Source organism: Triplophysa dalaica, chromosome 16, assembly GCF_015846415.1.
Source record: "Triplophysa dalaica isolate WHDGS20190420 chromosome 16, ASM1584641v1, whole genome shotgun sequence".
In the NCBI taxonomy this organism is placed as follows: Eukaryota; Metazoa; Chordata; class Actinopteri; order Cypriniformes; family Nemacheilidae; genus Triplophysa; species Triplophysa dalaica.
Genome location: NC_079557.1, coordinates 13,331,049 through 13,350,367, shown reverse-complemented (window position 1 = coordinate 13,350,367; position 19,319 = coordinate 13,331,049). Strand labels below are relative to the sequence as shown.

At 36.2% G+C, this 19,319-nt stretch overlaps 1 protein-coding gene across 6 annotated transcripts in view; it reads left to right on the top strand.

Annotated features, from left to right (window-relative positions):
* The window catches only part of mid2 (midline 2), a 365,887-nt gene that overhangs the window by 234,787 nt on the left and 111,781 nt on the right, over positions 1 to 19,319 (top strand). The window contains exon 1 of one of the 6 annotated variants that reach the window (XM_056769389.1): positions 6,942 to 7,192. The exons of 4 other annotated variants lie outside the window; for them this stretch is intronic. The gene's annotated coding sequence lies outside the window, so the exon portion shown is untranslated. Of the gene's footprint in view, positions 1 to 6,941; positions 7,193 to 19,319 lie in introns of those variants that run through there. One more of the 6 variants, XM_056769385.1, reaches the window with a different exon arrangement.

Below are 19,319 nucleotides of genomic sequence, written 5' to 3'. Positions count from 1 at the left end.
AAAAGCACATACTGTACATCATTAAAATAATCAAAATGACTTTTTAAATGTCTTCTACAACGATTTTTTTTATACAGAAAATGATTCATATTTCGAATTTATTTAGCAAACCACACAGTATGTTGTATGAAAAATGAAGATCTTATCACTAGATTCAAATATGATGGTACATCGATAACTTCAGGTATCCCTGGTTATTTTATGTCTCGTGATAAAACACGCATATTTAATTTAGTTAATTCAAGTTTATTTATTGTATAATTTTTTTTAACTTTGTTGCATTGTTTCAAAGCAGCTTTACATGAAAAAAGAAAAATTATTAAATGTATAGAATACAAACAATACAGAATACAATACAGTACATGATATCATGATATATATTGTAAATATTGGAAACTTATCCTGAGACTACAGCACACTCAGTCAGGATATTATGATACATGGTGTTTAAAATCAAAGAGAAGTTAGGAGGGAAAATGATATTAGAACAAGAGTATAATATGCAAAGCATACAGTTTGAGTCATAAGATGTGAAAACCACAAAAATGTATAGTTACTGTACCAAAATACCACCATTTGTGAATCTATAGCCTGCGCCCTGATCTGTATGTGCTTTTTGGAGCTTCACCTTTATGAGCGCCATATGAAAAGATAACAAATTACATTTTAATACAAAATTGTTGGTTTGCGTTCATCTGCAGAAAGGAATGCATAAATTATATATCTGATAAGGCATGAGGTTGAGTAAGTTATGCGAGAAATTTTAAGTTGTGTGTACAATTCCAATGTGTTAATAATATTAACAAATTGTTTGTGTTATGCTATTAACACATTATGTGTTATTTTAACACATTTTTGTTGATTTTGTGCAAAGTAATACAAAATATGTTGTCCTAGAAATAACCCAGAGATGTGTTGTTTTTAACACAAACGTTTTTAGACTGTAACAACAACCTGAATTAGCTAACATTTACTTTTAAATAAATGGCATTTGCGCCAGGTGCAATTCATTCATAAAAAAATTCATCCCAAGTCCACAATTTGATTCAACATTTTGTTTATTCGAAGGTTTCAAAATGTATGAAATGTTTTCAAACATGTCTGCAAAGCATATTGGATATAATAGCTGTTTTGTAGAAGCTCTCTACAGGTCGCTGTTGGACATGTGGGCCTTCGTATCCAGAACATATGGTGCTGGGAAATGATGAGGCACTAAAGTATTTCACCAGATCTAACATGACTGACAGTGTTGATCATCCAAAGCAACAGTTTTATTTCCGAAGGAGAGTTTCTAATTTATATTAAACAAGCAAGCAAATAAAATATTAGCCCTTCTCCACGCCAACACATACTGTAACATTTAAATAACCACCTCACATATATCCACTTAAGTGTTGCATTCTCCATAACCCTGCTAATGACTTCTGTGTTAATAATGTCTCTGACAGACATTGACGCTCTCTTCCCACATACCCATTTTCCTGTTGGGTCTGATGCGGTTTCCAGCCATTAAACAGTGACCTTGAAACCCAGCAGCCAATCAGAGAAATGACCACTGTCACCATCACCATCTGTCTGCTTTAACTGTGCCCAAACCTGTCGCCTTTCTCACAAGACTTGCCTTTTCTGACACTAACGCTGGGTTGCAGGGTTACATGGTGTTACAACACAGCCCACAGTTGGATTTCTTTAATGTGACACTAGACCTGGCCCGATATAATCGGTGACCTTTACAATGATCTCTATTCTGCCTCCTGGCCAAAGCAGACAGCAGCTGTGTTGATATTCTGTCAAGACTTTTTTTTTACAGTCACTTGTGTTCTGTGTTCTCAAGCAGCTTTGAGGAGTTGTTTTATAGAAATGCATGCATAAAAGGACAGGTTCTCAGACATATAATTTCAAGTTCACATCATACATTTCGAAATTTGCTGTCATAAAATTACGATCCCAAGCTTCATATTTTTAAAAAAAACAGATTTCCCGGCGTGCTAAGCAATTCAGCAGCAGGCTCTGGGACACGGACTCATAACCGCATGAATCTCACTGACTTGGCATCCAATAAATGCACCGATCTGAATCCTAGAGGCTGTCAGTGCCATGTGCTGTGCATGGATATAGCTAATGATAGCTGGAGGGTGCGATTTTCAATACAGGCAGATACACGGCTGACAACAGGCCGCTGTGGCACAAAATAACTAGTTTTCACAGATGCATGTGAGAAAGGTTGGGATGCAACTTCAGTTTGGACCTTGAGCTTGTCTGAGGGTCAAGCAGAGAAGGATGCATATCCTTAATAAAGCCAGAAACTCTTGACCTTATGTTCTTACCAGCTGCTACAACTGTGGTGCCTCATAAACTGAGTGAAACTGCCAACATCCAGCCAGCAGATACTACAAGGATTTATTTAACTGTTTTTTAACTCGTTTTTTAATGTAAGTAGTCAATTTGAACACGACATAATTCAATATTTTTTATGATGATGCTCTATTTTTTGGCATAAATCATCATTTTTAGTCACCCTTTATATTTTGCATTTGGTTATTCAACCAATAAACAGCATTAAAAGTGCTTGTGAACTTTAACAACACAGATCAATTAAAAGTACACTGTTTTCCAATTTCCAGAAAAACAGCGAATTCGGATATTCAACGTTTTAGAGGTACAGCGTCGAAATGTTAAAATAAGTAAATGCATGACTTACATAAACTTACATTGAGCAATTTAGTATTTCAGATCATTTCAATGCATTTATTCATGTTAGTTTATGGTGCATTAACTAATGTTAACAGTTACAATTTCTGATTTTAAAAATGTATTAGTAAATGCTGAAATTAACTTTCTGAATGCTGAAATTAACTTATTGTTAGTTCATGTAAGTTTTTTTATGTAAGTCATTTACTCATTTTCTACAAATACAACCTTACTGTAAAGTGTTAACAATATTTCTTGAAGTCTGTTGTGTTCTTACTTAACATTTTTGTAAATGATGCTCCTATCTAGTGATTTATAGCGGTGCACAATATGCTGTTTTGACTTTTTTTAATCAGTAAAATTCAGAAAGATCTCATGCTCTCTAAGGGTTCTATTGTAGCTGAGCTGTGGGCTCTTTTGATGATGAGATGAGAGGAGCATGACAGATAGAGCTTCAACATTTTTCATTACTTTTTGATCAAAAACCAAAGCCCAGGTGGAAACCGTTTCTCACACTTTTTCCGTGGGGCCAACTAGGCTTAAATACGAGCAGAATTAAAAACTTAAAGTTTGACTGACAAGCGTGAATTGTACTCTTTGCCAGAAGTAACGTTTATGAGATGTATAATTTCACCCAACGTGACCACAGTTTTTAATTGTTTAAGTGGTCTTAAGTTTGCCTGGTGATAGTACAAAAGTTTTTTGGGCCATTAATAAATAAAAAGGGTTATCAGTTACAGAAGTTAATTAGACAGTATGGTCCATCTGTACTGCCTCATCAATTATTGCTCTCAACCTGCCTGACTCCCTCATTATATAATCAACTATTTATAAAGCTTCAATGATTCACACTATAAAAAGTGTGATTCATCAGATACTATCTGATCTTATTCCTCTCTTTTGAAGATACTATACCGTCGGTGCAAGTTTGAGGTCATTTCCTTTTCACCCTTTGAAGCTCTTATCTCTAATTTCCCATTTTACCAGAAGGAAATTAGAGGAAGACAAAATAAAAACGTGCATGTCACTCTTTAGAAATAACAAATTCAATCCAGTCGATTTGCTGAAATATTTGCCCTGTGGTTAAAGGGATACTTCATCCAAAAATAAATATTCTGTCATCATTTTCTCACCTTTAAATTGTTTCAAATCTAAATAAATGTCTTTGTTCTGATGAACACAGAGGAAGATATTTGGAAGAATTCTTGTCACAAAAAGTTATTGGACCCCATTGACTACCATAGTAAGAAAAAAAAAAATTTGTTCTGTTGAACGCAAAAGAAGATATTTTGAGGAATTTAAGAGGCTCTTAAAGAGGTTGTTCAAAATACAATCTAAGATTGTGATTGAGTTGACAATCCCTGAATAGAAGCCCTAAGTATGAGTTTTGTGGGTTGAAATTTGATCTTTGTTCAGCTGGGATCAGATTGCTGGATTTTTGCTCAGGATTTGTAAGATTACTTGGGTAAATCGACAGGGTGTGTGCCACTGCCACGAGTGCTATTTCATCAACACAATCCTCTTTTAAGAGATATTTCTGATAATAAAACAACTGATGTGTCCTAAATTGACCTCATCTGGCCTTTTCATGATGATGTGGGACACTAAAAAAATGATGTACAGTACTGTGCAAAAGGCACATTTTACAGATTAACATTCCTTTTGCTGCTATTTGTAATAATTGAGATTGTTGCAAGCACGGGGAGTCTGACAACAGCCAGCCCTCCGCACAGAGATCTGGTCACACCACCATCAAGTCCACCTGTTATTACATTAAGAAAAGACTCAGTCTAGAAAAAAAATGTACCGTTCCCCCCGACGCTTGAAGAAACTTACCTGCGAAGCTACCTGATCTTATATTTTGTCTTAAGAACAGTTTCGTGAATCTGGGCCCAAGTGTTTACCCTAAGTATCTTTTAGACTACAATCTTGTATAACTGGATCATCACACCACCACTGTGGGTCCCTCAAGTGCAAAACAAGAGTCTCCTAAATCTGGTTTTGTCCTTGTGTGAAATCCAAAGGGAAGTGGCTCTGAAACATGTTATTTGTCAAACTTCCCTTGCAACAGCTCAATGATAATGAGTGTCGTGGGAAGAAGACACTATCAACTAAGCTGGAATAAATGATTTTATCATAAGAGTCCAACTGCCTATTATATAGCAACCCAGTCTATTTAAAATAGGATTCTTTACACTGTAGTGCTGCCCAGTAGGTGGACCCTGGCTAGTACCCACAAAGTCATTCGCAGATCCAGATACCATGAAACAAGAGTCAATTTCTAGTGTTTTGGGGGGTCTGTACTTTATGGGCTTTTGTGAACTATTCAATGGTCTCAGAAAAGAAAACTATATTCTTGTGTTTCGAATAATTGCTGTAAAAGGCTGTCTCTGTCCTCCAACACTAATGCATAGAACTGCACTCCTGACACTCATTGTAGAAAAGGCTAAATCCCATAATAAGAAAACAAAGATATTAAGTTTAATTATGTATTTAAAAGCAGTTGGTTTTGCAGCCTATGTGTGAAATGAATTTGAAATTGCATATAAAAAATTTCATCAGGAAACCATCGAATCATATAATGCTTAAATGTGTCCTCAAGCTAAGAGTGAAATGGATGTTGAAGAATTTATTACTAGAAAACCATGAGAACTTAGAGGCGAGTCATGACAGCCTAACAAAGATCCGTCCGCTCCCCACTGCTTCTCTCCGTGAAGGATCCCAACAGCTGAATGAATTGAGATTTCTATACTCCAGAAAAGCTCCCTTTTAGGCCTTTCATTTTGTTTGTTAACCAAATGCTTCAAAGCCTCCAAATTAGACTTACAATGTCATTTTTGTTTTTCGCACGTCAGCTATTTACTGCACTTAAAATGTGTCCATTAATCATGTGCTCGGGATATTGTAAGAACCATTAGATATAAATGCTAATGCGAGCGCAAGACGCAGTAAATGTAAATGAATGTTCCGAGATGTGAAAAGAAATGATGTTTGGCACCGATCGTGAAACTTCATCGCATCTCTCGTGAAGGGGTTTATCACTAATGTGCTGAGATAAATAAGGCCAATAAGTGAACTTCTCTTAGTCGGGAAAATGGATCTAGTTTTCCTCTCACACTTTCATCTTTCAAACTTATCTAAGCAAAGCGCAGAACTTAAAATGGGTAGGCTTGCATCGAATTATATTGCAGAGGGTTGGCAAAGCTCTGTAGTTTGGTTATTGCTCTCTCTTCATTCATTTTAGCAACAAACATGTGCAACATTTCTCTTCTCTGGTTTGTTATGTAATGGTGAATACTCACTGAACTCTGGCAGAAACATATGTTCCAAGGAAAGATTTTCCGCTTGGAAATCCACGTGTGGAGGAGGCCCAGTATGGTCAAGTGCCAGAATATGACTTGAGGTCTCTTTGACAGAGTCTTTAACAAAAAATAAACAGATTGAAGTTTGTTTCATAACTAATCTTATTGTAATCTATTCAATTATAATATCACATTTCTTACACCTTCTTGAGGTCAGTACCAAAGCAGTTTTTTACAGAATTTATGGTAACATCTAATAAGAAGTAAAGCTTTCATAATTATCCAATTATAAAACTGCCTTATAAAATAACATGAACTGTTACATACCTGACCAGATTCTTGAATGTTTTTATCCACTTAATCCCAAATTGTGTCATCAATTAAAGCACGTAAAATGTGAACAAACACAAGTAACCAGAAAAAAGTATTTCCTGCTTGTTATTGGGGCAGTTCCTGTAAAGTTTATGTAAAATAAAGTGTTGATTATTTACATTCGTCAGACACTTTCATCCAAACTGATATACATTCCTTTAAAAGTATACATTTAGTCAGTTCCCTTAAAACAAATTAACCGTAGTTTAACTATAGTAACCATATTTTACACACATATTTACTATGGTCTTTAACTATGGTTATGGAAATGCTATTCATTTTTTCCAAACATACTAATAAAACCATTGCTAAGTTTCCTAAATGTATATTGTTCGTATACATAAACGTATATGTGAACACCAGTATGTATATCAGGATTATTCATGTGATGTCTATAACAAAGTCGATATCAATAGTCATATGAATGTCAGCGTTTTATTTAATCGTTTCTATTACGCAGTACATGTAGTGCTTATGTCGTTAAGAAGAAAGGAACTGCACAGAGTCAAACACAAGGACGCGTACCGATCCCAGCTGCGGGTGAAGGAGGGATGAGCGCCGTTCCCGTGGGATGATCACGTGTCCGCTGGGAGTAGTTGTGTGGAATAGGAGCGGTAGATGTGATTGTTACAGCATGGGAGCTGTCAACACAGACCTGACGTTATCTGCGTGTGTTTGTCACAGTATTAATGTGTAATGCCCGCGCAGCTCCTCCGATTCACGTGAACTTCTGCGCGCGCCGCGATCGAAACAATAACACTCCGGCTGCTGTTTATTATCGCTTCAACCAACGCGACATACAAACGGCTGTCACTGCGAACCACAAGGTAGGTTCAATTGTATAAGTTGTAAGAGTATTTGACTTAGCAAGGCTGTTCTGTTATTATTGTCTAAGTCGGAAAGAAACAAACAAACGTTTCTTATAGATATAAAGTTGCGTTTGGATTGCGTTGTTGCGCATCACCCGCGTACCTGTCGCGTGTTTTAGCCTTCTATAGCTGTAATGTGCAGAATGAAAGAACAGCAGATGGCTACATGTGACTTCTGTGATAATACAAGGTTGTGAATCAAATGCAAGAACAATATGAACCAGATTCTTCCGTGTGGCTTTTCCTTTCTTTTTAGAGTTTGTGATTGGTTTGTTCTCCTTTGATTTACTCCAGTTTTCCAAGTTTTATTTGTCTTAAAGTAATGATTTTAAAACATAGCAGATGTTTTCCAGTCAAAGAAATACAGAAATTGTAATGGATACGGTTATTCTGGGAATTGTGGTGGTTTTCATGAACGATTCTGTAAAATGGTCTCTGTATTGGCAATGTGTTGGATTGTGGGATGCTAAATTGTATAATATAGAGCACCATTAAATCCTATTGGAAAAAGGCCCATGAACCTTTTAAATTATTTTCATGGTAAACAGCAGATGGTTCATAATGGTATTTATAACTAAAACACATTGAATTGTATCGCATTTTAATGCATCGGTAATACAATAATGCCATTATAAGGGCTTTCACGATTTTAGATATTAGAAAAAAATTCTCTCTCTACTGTACAGTGACCATAACAGACAACGTGAGTCTTGAACGCTGAAACTAGATATGAGGGTCTTGCTGTGCAGGTGCAGGAAGACTGGAAACAAGTCAAATCTGTGAAAAATATAATACAACTCAGATGATGGAGAAATGTCATTTGAATGTAACAGTGACTGCAGATCAAGGACGGTGGATGTAAAATGCAACAGATACTGCAAATCACCTTTGTTTTCTACAATTGCGATTATCTGAAATAATTGCGATGACGTCAAATAATTGTGATGAGACTGTTATTTAATAATTGTGACAGTCCTTTCCATTATATTAAAATCACATTGCCAACTCTTTGTGTTTGTTAACTGACATCATAAACTGACATATATGTCTTCATGACGGAAATATCAGAACAGTGTGGAGGTGTGTTTGCCCTTCGTAAAGAGAAATCGTATTGCACTCCTCCGTGTTAAAAAATCTCTCTCTTTCATTCAAAGCAAGAAGTCATGAGGTATTTGCAGCCTGTTGGTTTTTAACATTGAATCTGGATATTGAACATAAGTAGCATTGTTCTGCACTGCAGTATTATTTGAATGCTATTTTTTTTAACAGAGCAGTCATACCTATAGTAACACTGACCTTATTGAACATATCAACAGGGGACCAACACCTGTATCACCAGCTGGGCTGTCAACTCTGATATGAAATTCACGCGGTTGAATGCTTTTCAGACATAATGGTTACAGTGCAGCTTTTCAATTGCCTTTAGTCTTAAAATATTTTTCGTGAAGTATGGAGCTCATTTCTTTGTGTTTTTTGTAAGACCGTCGCATGAGATGTGTTTAGTTTTGAGAAGGTGAATTGTTTTTGAAAAAGCAGGTATCTTTCAGCAGCTCGGTTTAGCAGATGTGGTTTAAAGGATACTCAGAACTCCAGCTGAAAATGGTTCAGTGTTGTTTCAGCCTCGCTTCTGTTTTTGCTGATTAGTCCCAACTTCCTGCCAGTATTGTTGGGCATTCCTAAACAACTAACAAATATACAATTTAGACTTTTTACGTGTAGTCTGAGACATGCAAAAACAGTTTATCCATGTGTTTCCATATGCAGCCCTTGCTTGTTACGTTATGTTGTTTTTATTGGCTTATATTTGGAAGAAATTGAACCGTTTTATGGAAAAATCAAGTCTGAAGTGGTAATTTTCCACCTCTGGTGTTCATACTACACCAAGGGGAAGAAAAGTTTTTCGATATTAAGAAGCACAGACGGTAATTTTCCATGGCTGACCTGCTGTGCCAAATGTATTTCTTGAGGCTATGTGCTATTCTTATCTCAGGCAAGGCAGAATAAGAAAGGTTGAAGAAGAGCTAGAGGGTGTATCTAGCGAGGACATTGAGATTTGTCTTAGATATGATACCGGGAATCCTGATGGAGGTTTGGAGGGAGGTCCATTAATTCTGTTAGTGACTCATCAGGGGACTAATATTCAATTATAAGATCCTGTGTTCATGCCAGTTAAGTAAATTCCCTCTAGGTTATTAAAAATGGATTTTAATATAATTTTCTATTTGCTGTGTCTAGTGTGAGATAAGATTTGAAAGTAAGGCCTGCTGTGATGATGTAACATTAGTGATGGGAACCGAGACATGGCGATTTAGTTTTTCTGACCAATATCTGGGTCACAATATTAAAATATTACGCTTCATTGTGGTCAATGTTTTGCTGTTTAAAACTAATTCTAATGAGTTTTAATTAGTTAGTACTATTTTTTATCTGCATTGGAATCTGGTATTATATTCTTAGCTTGGTCTGAGTTTAGATTTTGGTTGAATATAAATAACTGAATGTGTGAGATTATGGCATGTGACTTCCTGATTAAAGCTTATATTGTGTGTTTTGGATAAACTTAGCATGCTGAGTTAAACACTTATTTTTTTTTACCCTGTATATTCTGCTGTCATTAATGATGACTCAAAGGCCATCTCATAATGCAACGTTGCTTTTTGTAGTAGTGCCTTTAAATGCGGCGCTGTTGAAATGGCTTATTTTGTTGTTAGCCCGAGTCAAGAGGTTGAAGTTTAAGAGTGATTCTGGACGCACTCCGTAAAAAGTTTTGAGAATGACAAAAAAACTCATTGTTGACTTATTTTGTTTATATTTTTAGTTGTTAGTGCCTGTCATGCTAATATCTGTACCTTTATTTAGTGACTTTTAATAAACATTTGTCATGAACTGAAAGAGAAACTGGTGGTAGAATTGTAGATTTAAAGGGACAGTTCACCCAAAAATGAAAATTTTGTCATTATGTACTCATCCTCTTATCATTTCAAAGTAGGGGTTGCACGAACAAGTCAAATGATGTGATGCGACATTTAAAGCTTGATGTCGACTAGTCGCGGGTCATGTGATTTTTTGACACTGTACCTTTAAGAAGACCGCTGATTGTTCCAAGAGACCTGCGTGCAGGACGGATGTCATTCCCACCCGCTTCAGCGGGATTCTGTCACACTCCCAGGCAGCAATAATATAGTTATCTTGTCCTGCTTCTGCACGCATCATTAAAAATGTGTCTTGTTTTCATCCGCAGCATTCATGATTTGTTCTGACGCCGCAAAAGCTTGCAGGTTAACCAAACGTTTCAGTGCGTTGTCTTCTTCACGTAGATCTTTTAATATTATAGGCTCTTTTTGTATTTGTTCCCCATTTGATAAAACATGAAAGAAACAGAATAAATAAAAATGTTTCTCATATCGGCTGCTGTTTCACTGAGGTGCTGCGTTTGTAATTCCGCTAAGATAAAGCCTCTGATGCATTCGGCTAATAAATAAATTGTCGTTGTTCTTGTTCTAAAGTCAAAGCTTTAAAATAGTTGTATTTTAGTTTAGTTGTTGTTGCTCTTGTACAGTAGATGAACAACAGTTTATTTGTATTTAGATACTACTACATACTGTATTTAGAGGCTATTTAGTGGTTTGAATGCCCGCCATTCTCACGCACCCTGCATGCACACACTGTGCCCACACACACTGCCCAGACCCATCAAATCTTATTGCAAGACATTACTTAGCTCTTATTTTCTTTCTTCTGCATAAACAAAATAATCTATTTTAAAGAATATTGGTAACGAACAATGGCGGTACCCATTTACTTCTATTGTATAGACACAAAACCGATGTAAGTCCATGGGTACCAGCGTAGCCCCATTGTTCATTAAACAACATTCTTAAAAATATCTTTGTTTGTGTTCTTCAAAGAAAGTGAGTAAAAGATAACTGAATTTTCATTTTTTGGTGAACTATCCCTTTAAGGATTGCTTGGATACTTTAATCTATCTCCTAAAATTAGTTTTCTCCATTGATGTCCATAGAGCATCTTTTTACTCATGACATTTTTGCCACATGTTTGTTCTAGTACCTCATAAAAGTGACATTTTGAATAACTCCATTTCTTTCCATAACGTAGAACATCACAATAAATTGAAAGCATAAATTGTTTCGTTTTCAGTATGATGGCAGTTTACTCGATTTAAATGATATGTGATGCATTGTAAGCTGCTCTTCGACACACTTAAAGTGCATCTTGTCATTTCTTCTCCTACTGAAATAATTAACATAGCTCCAAGCTCATTAGCTACAATGCACATTAGTGTCACTAAGATGAATGTTCAGGCGTTCTCCGAGCCAAAAAGATGTCGCTCAGCATCACCACATAATGTCAGTGTGCCTCACCCCACATTAAGCATCAGTATGAATCCCTGTGGGACTTCTGTGGGAAAGAATGTACAGGAGCAGGTCAAGACGGGTTATGAGACGACCTAAAGGAATTCCTCAAGGACCCGCTGTCCCTTTAATCTGTCTTTAACTCCTAGTTCATTGTTGCATCTAGCTATCCCATGGTTTCTTGTTCATCCACAAAACCCTTATATCCGCTTTCAAAAGCTTTTCGTTTGTTTGCGAGTTAAACAATCTCTTTATAGCTCCTGTCATTCAGTCCATGATAAATACGTCCATCCCCCACATTAAACAAACAGACAGTGTTTGTCCTTGCTTCTTTCTTGGATACACAATGATTACATCAGAACTAAATTGAATGTATGAGACATTCAGGATATGTCTGGCATCACTTTCAACCAGATCGCTCTCAGCTCAGACGTTTATACTTGTAGTCTTCTGAATGGGAGACTTAAACAATGCAGAATGATATTGATCTTGTTGTTTTGACAGTCAGGAGGATGGGGCTGTCTGGACTCCAGGGGGCAACATGTGTTTGTGTCATGACCAAACATTTGTAAAAAAGTGGGTCTGTGACATTAGACGACCCCTAAGTAGTCCTTTACTAGTCTGTGGTCTAGAGACCTCAGATACCAGGAAGGATTCAGATTCTGGAGCAGATGATATTGTGACTGGTCTATTTTTAAATACACTTATTTACTTTCATGTTGTCACCTGTCTCAAAGTTGTTTTAACATTAAAATGAATGTGCAAAAAATGTGAAGTGAGCCTAGTTCACATCAGTTCACCTTGTTTCTTGCTTTAATCTGGATTTGCTTCTATCAGTGTTCTGACAACACATAATAACACACACAAACTGAGCCCAAAAAATCTTATACAGTACAATACTGAAAGATTTTTCAAAACATTAACATTTTTCAATAATATTTGTTTTTTATTAATATCGACAATATTGTACAGCAATAATAGTACATTCTTTATGTTAACATATAAAAAATAGAATCGTAACTCATCAGGCATAGATTAACATCAGCCAAAATTTCTTCTTCATATGCTTTTATTGTATTTTTTACACACATTGCCTTTGCATACAGGATCTTTTCCAATACAATGGTTTGTTACAAAATGAGAACAAAGAAATGTATTAAAAAACAAAATCGATTATGGCCAAGCATTCTTCCAAATATCTTTCTCTTTCTTTATCAGAACAAAGAAATGTATACAGATTTGGAACAAAGTGAGTGAGTAAATGAAGACAGAGTTTTCATTTTTGGGTGAACTGTCTCTTTAAAGCTTGTCAGTTGCGTCATATTTTAGTTATTATCCCCACTCTCTTAAAAGTATAAGTAGATTGATATGGTGAAATCTTGCTAATGAATGTTATAGATCTTACAAGCACAGGTCATTTGGCTCTTTCTGATCATGCATATTTTAACATATTTTTGCATCACATTCTGCTAAGTACTGTTTTAAAACTGCTGTTGATTGTTGTTTGTCCAAATGCTAATGACATAGATGGAGGGCAGAGCGCTTTGTCATAAATGTATGTCTTGATACATCAGGTCACCATTCTCATTTTGCTCATTTGTATTCATAAGAAAACATCCACCAGCTAATTGCTGCACTCCGTTCTGAGCTGTGCCACAAACTCAGAGGGTTGAAAAGTGCTTGTTCAGAAAAAAAACTTAATTGCTTTGATGCATCACCAAATCCTCTGCTGGCAATTTGTGACTCTCTTTCTATACCCCCCCTGTCCCTAACATGAACAGGAAGTGAACTGTATGCCCGCTTGTGTTTATGAACTTGGAAAGGTTGAAGACTCATGCAAATGTAGATCATTAGCCAACGGCAACGCAGCGTTTAATTCCACTGAAGTGAAGTCATTAATTCGCTAACTTTTGCCTAATTCACTGGTTTTATCACTGGTTTGTTTTAAAGATCTCATTAAGTGATTTGCTTGAAGACACAGAGACTTGAACTGGTGACAGTGTTATTTGTGACTCATCAAGTGTCAAAGCTTCTGGAGCGTCTGTGTTTTAGCCTCACGGTTTTTTCATGTCTGTTTTCATCCTCGTTCTGGTTGGGCTGTAGGCCACAGCGTGTGGATCAGTGCGCTGTTAAGCTCCCTGTGTAGGCGGGCCTCGCTCTTGCCTAAGGAGCGAATAAAGAGTCACATTGTTGCCACCCGGTCAGGCTGCTGGATTCCAGAGCTCGGGAGAAGAAATCTATCCACAGCAGTAACAAAAGAATAGTGGCATACCTCTGAAGAAATCAGCCAGGAATCCTGGGAAAATTTGTCATTTATAAATGAAATGTGATGATGGGTAACCTTGCGTTCATCCACAACATTCCATTCTTACATGGAAACATTTCCAAATGTCATCATGGGTGTCAAGGGATTTCCATTCCCAATGAGACTTTTTCAGAGATTTCAAGATTTTTCTTCTACTTATGTTAAAAGAAAAGCATGTTTACATATTTTATTCGGATTCATTTCCATCAACTGGTAAACTGGCAGTTTACATAGGAAACATTTATGTAAAATTTTACCATAAGTCAATATTTGGAATATTATGAAATGGAGTTTAGCATGTTCGTTGTGCAAAAATGTGAAAAAAATCTGTGCAGCTCCAATGCGATTTTTACTGGAATTCTTTACTATGTACAATGTGAATAGATTGCCGCGGGAAGTAGGGATGAAACTGAAACAGTGTCCAAAATACATAAATAAATATAACATTTTAATATAAGTTAATTTTATTAACTTGTCTATTCGCTAATATTCATTGCAAACATTAATAACGTTTCTGATTTTTTGTTTTGATTAAACAAGATATTGAAATTACTGTTACACTGACAACACTACAGTCCCATGACGTTACGGCATTTGTTAGTGAAGGTCAAGTGTCACGAGCAATGGCTCAAAAATTAATTTCAGACTATTTTCAGTTCAGGTTTGGACATTAATGTCCTCATGCGGGATTTCATCAGCATCACCAGAAAGAAAGGAAACTTCCAGAGTTTTCTATGAGATTGTGGCTTGGTCTACATTCAGAATGTGTAGGAGTTGATTTCTATGTGCTGTCACGGTACAGTGTGATTTTTGGGTGGTTAAGCTACCGCCATGCAGCTTGAATATCTTAGTACACCTGATTGTGCTTTGGCTATATGCATACATATAAAATGTGTTGTGTTTGTTATGCTTTATCTTATAATCACACTGGGATCCTTCTTTATTCTCGGCTAACTTATTTTTGCTTACTTTATTTATTAACATCAAACTTAGCGGTTCACATATGGCACAATTATAACATCTGCCCTGGCAAAAAAATATCACAGCACCCCATGGTCAAAATTGGTTCCCGCAGCTATGTGTGAATCATGCAAAAACCTATAATTATCTGAAAAAATGCAATAATGAAGCCCCTCCCCTAACCCCGCCCCTAAGACTAACGTCACTGATGCGATTGCAACTCATATTAAAACATACAAATAAGATCAAAAGAACTGTGAGGAGCATCAGATGTCATAGCCAATAAAAGTGATGAATGAGTGTGTTTATTTCTGTCAATGATAGTTTTGGAGATAAACTACTGATAATGAGTAATATGATGAATATTGAAATTAATGCTTTTATTGACATTTATTACTGTAATACGATACTTAAAAAATGCTTGAAATTGGATTGATTTCCATCTTTGATGTGGCCTTACTCTGTCATTTTTAAAGATATCCAAGTTTGCATATTTTCAAAGATTGCTCCATAGGATGATTTTATGTAGAAAGTAAATCACAAAAAGCAGACTGGGTCACATTCCTTCAACAGACTTTGTGAACAGAAAACAGAGGCTTGTTTGAAGCCTCTAGTCATCTCGGTTCAATCCTCCCACATATTCACTAGCAGAGCATCTTTGAAAAGCCCACAACCAACAATTAACCAGTAGAGGCCTTGCACACAGAAACTCTCTCTTCCAATTCGAAAGCATATTGTTCTTGAATGAGCTCCCCGGGATTTGCTCTCCATCAGTAAGACTTTGTGTACGTAAAAAAAAGAGGATCAAAGACGACAATTTGTCACTTCCTCATGCTATTATGTATTCAGCAGGCAATAATGACAGCTTTGGTTTCTCTCTCCGGGTCATCAGCCACAGCTGGTGGGCACAGCCTGTGCCATCTGACAGACGACATTGCTTTAGTTTTTCATCTATTATAACCTTGTGTTTTCAATGGCGAGCCTCATCTGCTTTTTCATTGCTTTTTGGCATGAACTGAACATTTTCTGTATTCTTTTATCTGGTCTTTGTTGCTAAATTGGGTTCTTCTTTATTCCTTTTCATGGACAGGCATTTTGTGCATAATTGAAGTAAAAAAAAAAGACGTGTTGAAAATGTTTATATATTTAAAACAGAATGTTGGTGGTTAATTTTTGTCTGATCCTTTATTTACTGTATAGACGGTATGCACATACTGTACTGTATGTCAGCGTCACCTTTTAGTTGTTTAGGAATAGGTGCCCAACATGTGGAATATCACACGGGAGGCCTGAAGAATCCACAGAGCGTTTGCCAGAAGGCCGGCGGGGAGACCGAGCTCTGTATGACTGGTTGAGGTAAAGAGATAGCCCAGTGACAGGTGGTTGCCCCTCGGTTGAACCACACAGTTCAGTGGCAGGTCTGAGTAACCTCAGCACCCCCCACAACCATCAAAGCTCAATTTTCACTTCCATCCCGCTGGCCAAGCCTGTACCTGCGCCAGAGTCAGTCTCACGGGACCCCCGACACCGTGGCTATCGAATTTCTACCGCGATATAGAATAGCACCCGAGGCACTTACTGTGAGCACACCGTTGCCTGGAAATAGGAGCGATGAGAACCAGAGAGCCAGTTTGTATTCGGGAGTCTTTATGAGGGATTGAATGGTGTTTGTTTTATTTTCGTATAGGTGCAAATTTGCAGTTATTTCTGCTTTATAATGTATTAATTAATAAAAGGGATGAATAAAGAAAATCTGTCTTGTTCCAAACTTGTATAAATTTATTTTCTGTCTTAAACACAAAGGAAGATATTTGGAAGAATGTAAGTAACCAAACATCCCCATTGACTCCCATGTATTTATTTTCCCTACTGCAGTAAATGGGGGGTGATTTTTACAAATATATTCCTTTGTGTTGAACAACGAAATGTATACAGATTCGTATGGAAGCAAATAAGAGACATAATGTTTTGAAATTTAACAGCCTATGAATACTTGATTTTGAATTATTTTACTTTGGAAACCATTTATCTGAATTGGTTCGGTTCAATGGTTCGTTTCAATGGTTCGGTTCAATTGCAGATGGGCTCTGGGCTCAACTGTTTTTCCTATCCTGGGTAGCCCGGATGTTACCATGTGAATATTTAACTTGAATTTTTCGATCTGAATTTGAGCAGTCGAATTAGACATATGTTTTCTTTAAAAAGTATTAACTTGAAATTTGAGATCTGAATAAGAGCAATCAAATTTGATCAATCTGATTGTATTTTAGCAGAAATTCTGTAAGTTGATTTTTTTGTATCTGAATCTGTGAGCATTAAATTCAGGTTTTTAAATTGGAAATCAAGAATGTTCATATTTAAATTTCATAGAGGTAAATTCGAAACAAATGAATTCAGATACATGGTTTCCAAAGTAAAATAATTCAAAATCAAGTATTCATAGGCTGTTAAATTTCAAAACATTAAGTCTCTTATTTGCTTCCATAAATTCGAAACAATTTGAGGCTGAGTAAATGATGACAGCATTTTCATTTTTGGTTGAACTTTCCCTTTAATTTAGCTTAGCATAGCTACTTTGCATCAATTCATCTTGACAAGGCACATTTTGTCAGAATATGTTACAGATGGACCTCATAAAACAAATGTCCTTCAGTTGAAAGAGAGAGCAAGTAATAATTTATAATGAAGAAATGTATCCGTTTCCCCTTCATGAGATGTCTATTAAAGCTGGAGTCACTGTGTCATTTTAAAGCCACTAGTGTCACCAAACCGAATTGCAAAACTAATATCAAACTGTATTTCTGTATGAGTTCCCCATCTGTCATTGGTTTATTAATTGTTCAGTTAAAATTGCTCTTTCAGGTTGGTCAGGCCTGTCAAACAAACAGAGCACAAAGTCTCAATATTTTCAGGGAAATATACTTGATTGGTTAGCTGTTGTTAGTATTTAATATAGGGCCTACTATAGATAGTATTCAAACAACAAAAATAATCTTCATCTTTAAAGGGATACTCATGATATTCTGTCATGATATACCCTCAAGTTGTTCCAACCCTGTATACATTTCCTTGTTCTGTTGAACGCAAAGAAAAACATTTGGAAAAATACAAGCAACTAAAATTTCTGCGGCATCATAGTCTACCATAGTTCTGTTTAACACAAAAGAAGATATTTTGAGGAAGTTAGGAAAGCAAAAGGTTCTGGGCACCTATGACTACTATTATCCTTTTTCCTACTTTCAGTTGCCTACATTCTTCTAAATATCTTCCGTTGTGTTGAACCAAACAAAGGAGTTTTAATAGGGTTGGTGAGCGAGTAAATTAAGACAGTATTCATTTATGGGTGAACTGTCCCTTTAAGGAGTGTGCTTTTATTGTCTCACTTTATCCACCAAAATAACATTAACTGCAGTTATTTTTACGATAGCACACAACATAAAATAGTTGTTTTACACTGTCTGGATATGACTTACAATGTATGCTAATGTACATCATCACATTAAAACTGACCAATAACTGCACCAACCTGTTAGTCCAACCATGCACACATTATTTAGCCCATAGCAAACAATAGTAATACAAGCAATGAGTATGCACAGTTACTTTTTTGCTCTACATTGACTGACACTTTAGTAAATATACTCTAAGACACATGTGAATAAGAAACTGTCTGTTAAATGACAAACAACTGCTTTAGAGTGAGAAAGTGGACATGAATTTTTGATGCTTCTCAACGGCACTAGATGGCAGTGTGTTTGCACACTCCACACATACACATTCTACCTAGAAGTGTTCTGACTAAGAAGAAAATTGCATAAATTAGATGAATGTCATTCTTTACTATTTTTTTAGAAAAATGTTCCCTAAAGGTAGACGACATTATAGGCATGCAAACAAAGATATGTATATAATTTTTAGCTACAATCCAATTTACTGCAAAGTTCAAAGCATGTGTATCTGTCCGCATCATTTGCTGAACATAATCAATAAGTATGAGATAATAGAACAGAAGCAAAAATAAATGTCACAAAATCGCTATCCCACTGAAATGCAGCACAGCACTGCACTATTTTGTACTGTATAGTATTTCTTTGTGATGTCGTGTTGTGTTATATTATCAGTATAATTTATCATATAAAATTTACCAATGGGAATAACTCACTGATGATGCTCAATATATTGATGTCTATTATCATTCCCTTGTAATTGAAACCATGCAAGGAAATACATCTGAAGGACATGTTTATGCCTCTGAACATCATTCTTTAGGTTTATAACAGGTTTTCATTCGTGGTTATTTGAAGTGAGCATTGATTTGGAGGTAATATGGAAAAATCGTGTGTCTGTTATTCACTCACAGAGTGAGAACATAATGCATCTTTGTGTTATTCTGACAGCTCTTCCCAACTTCAACATAGAAATTCTGTGAGATGTTTTTAATCCCTTT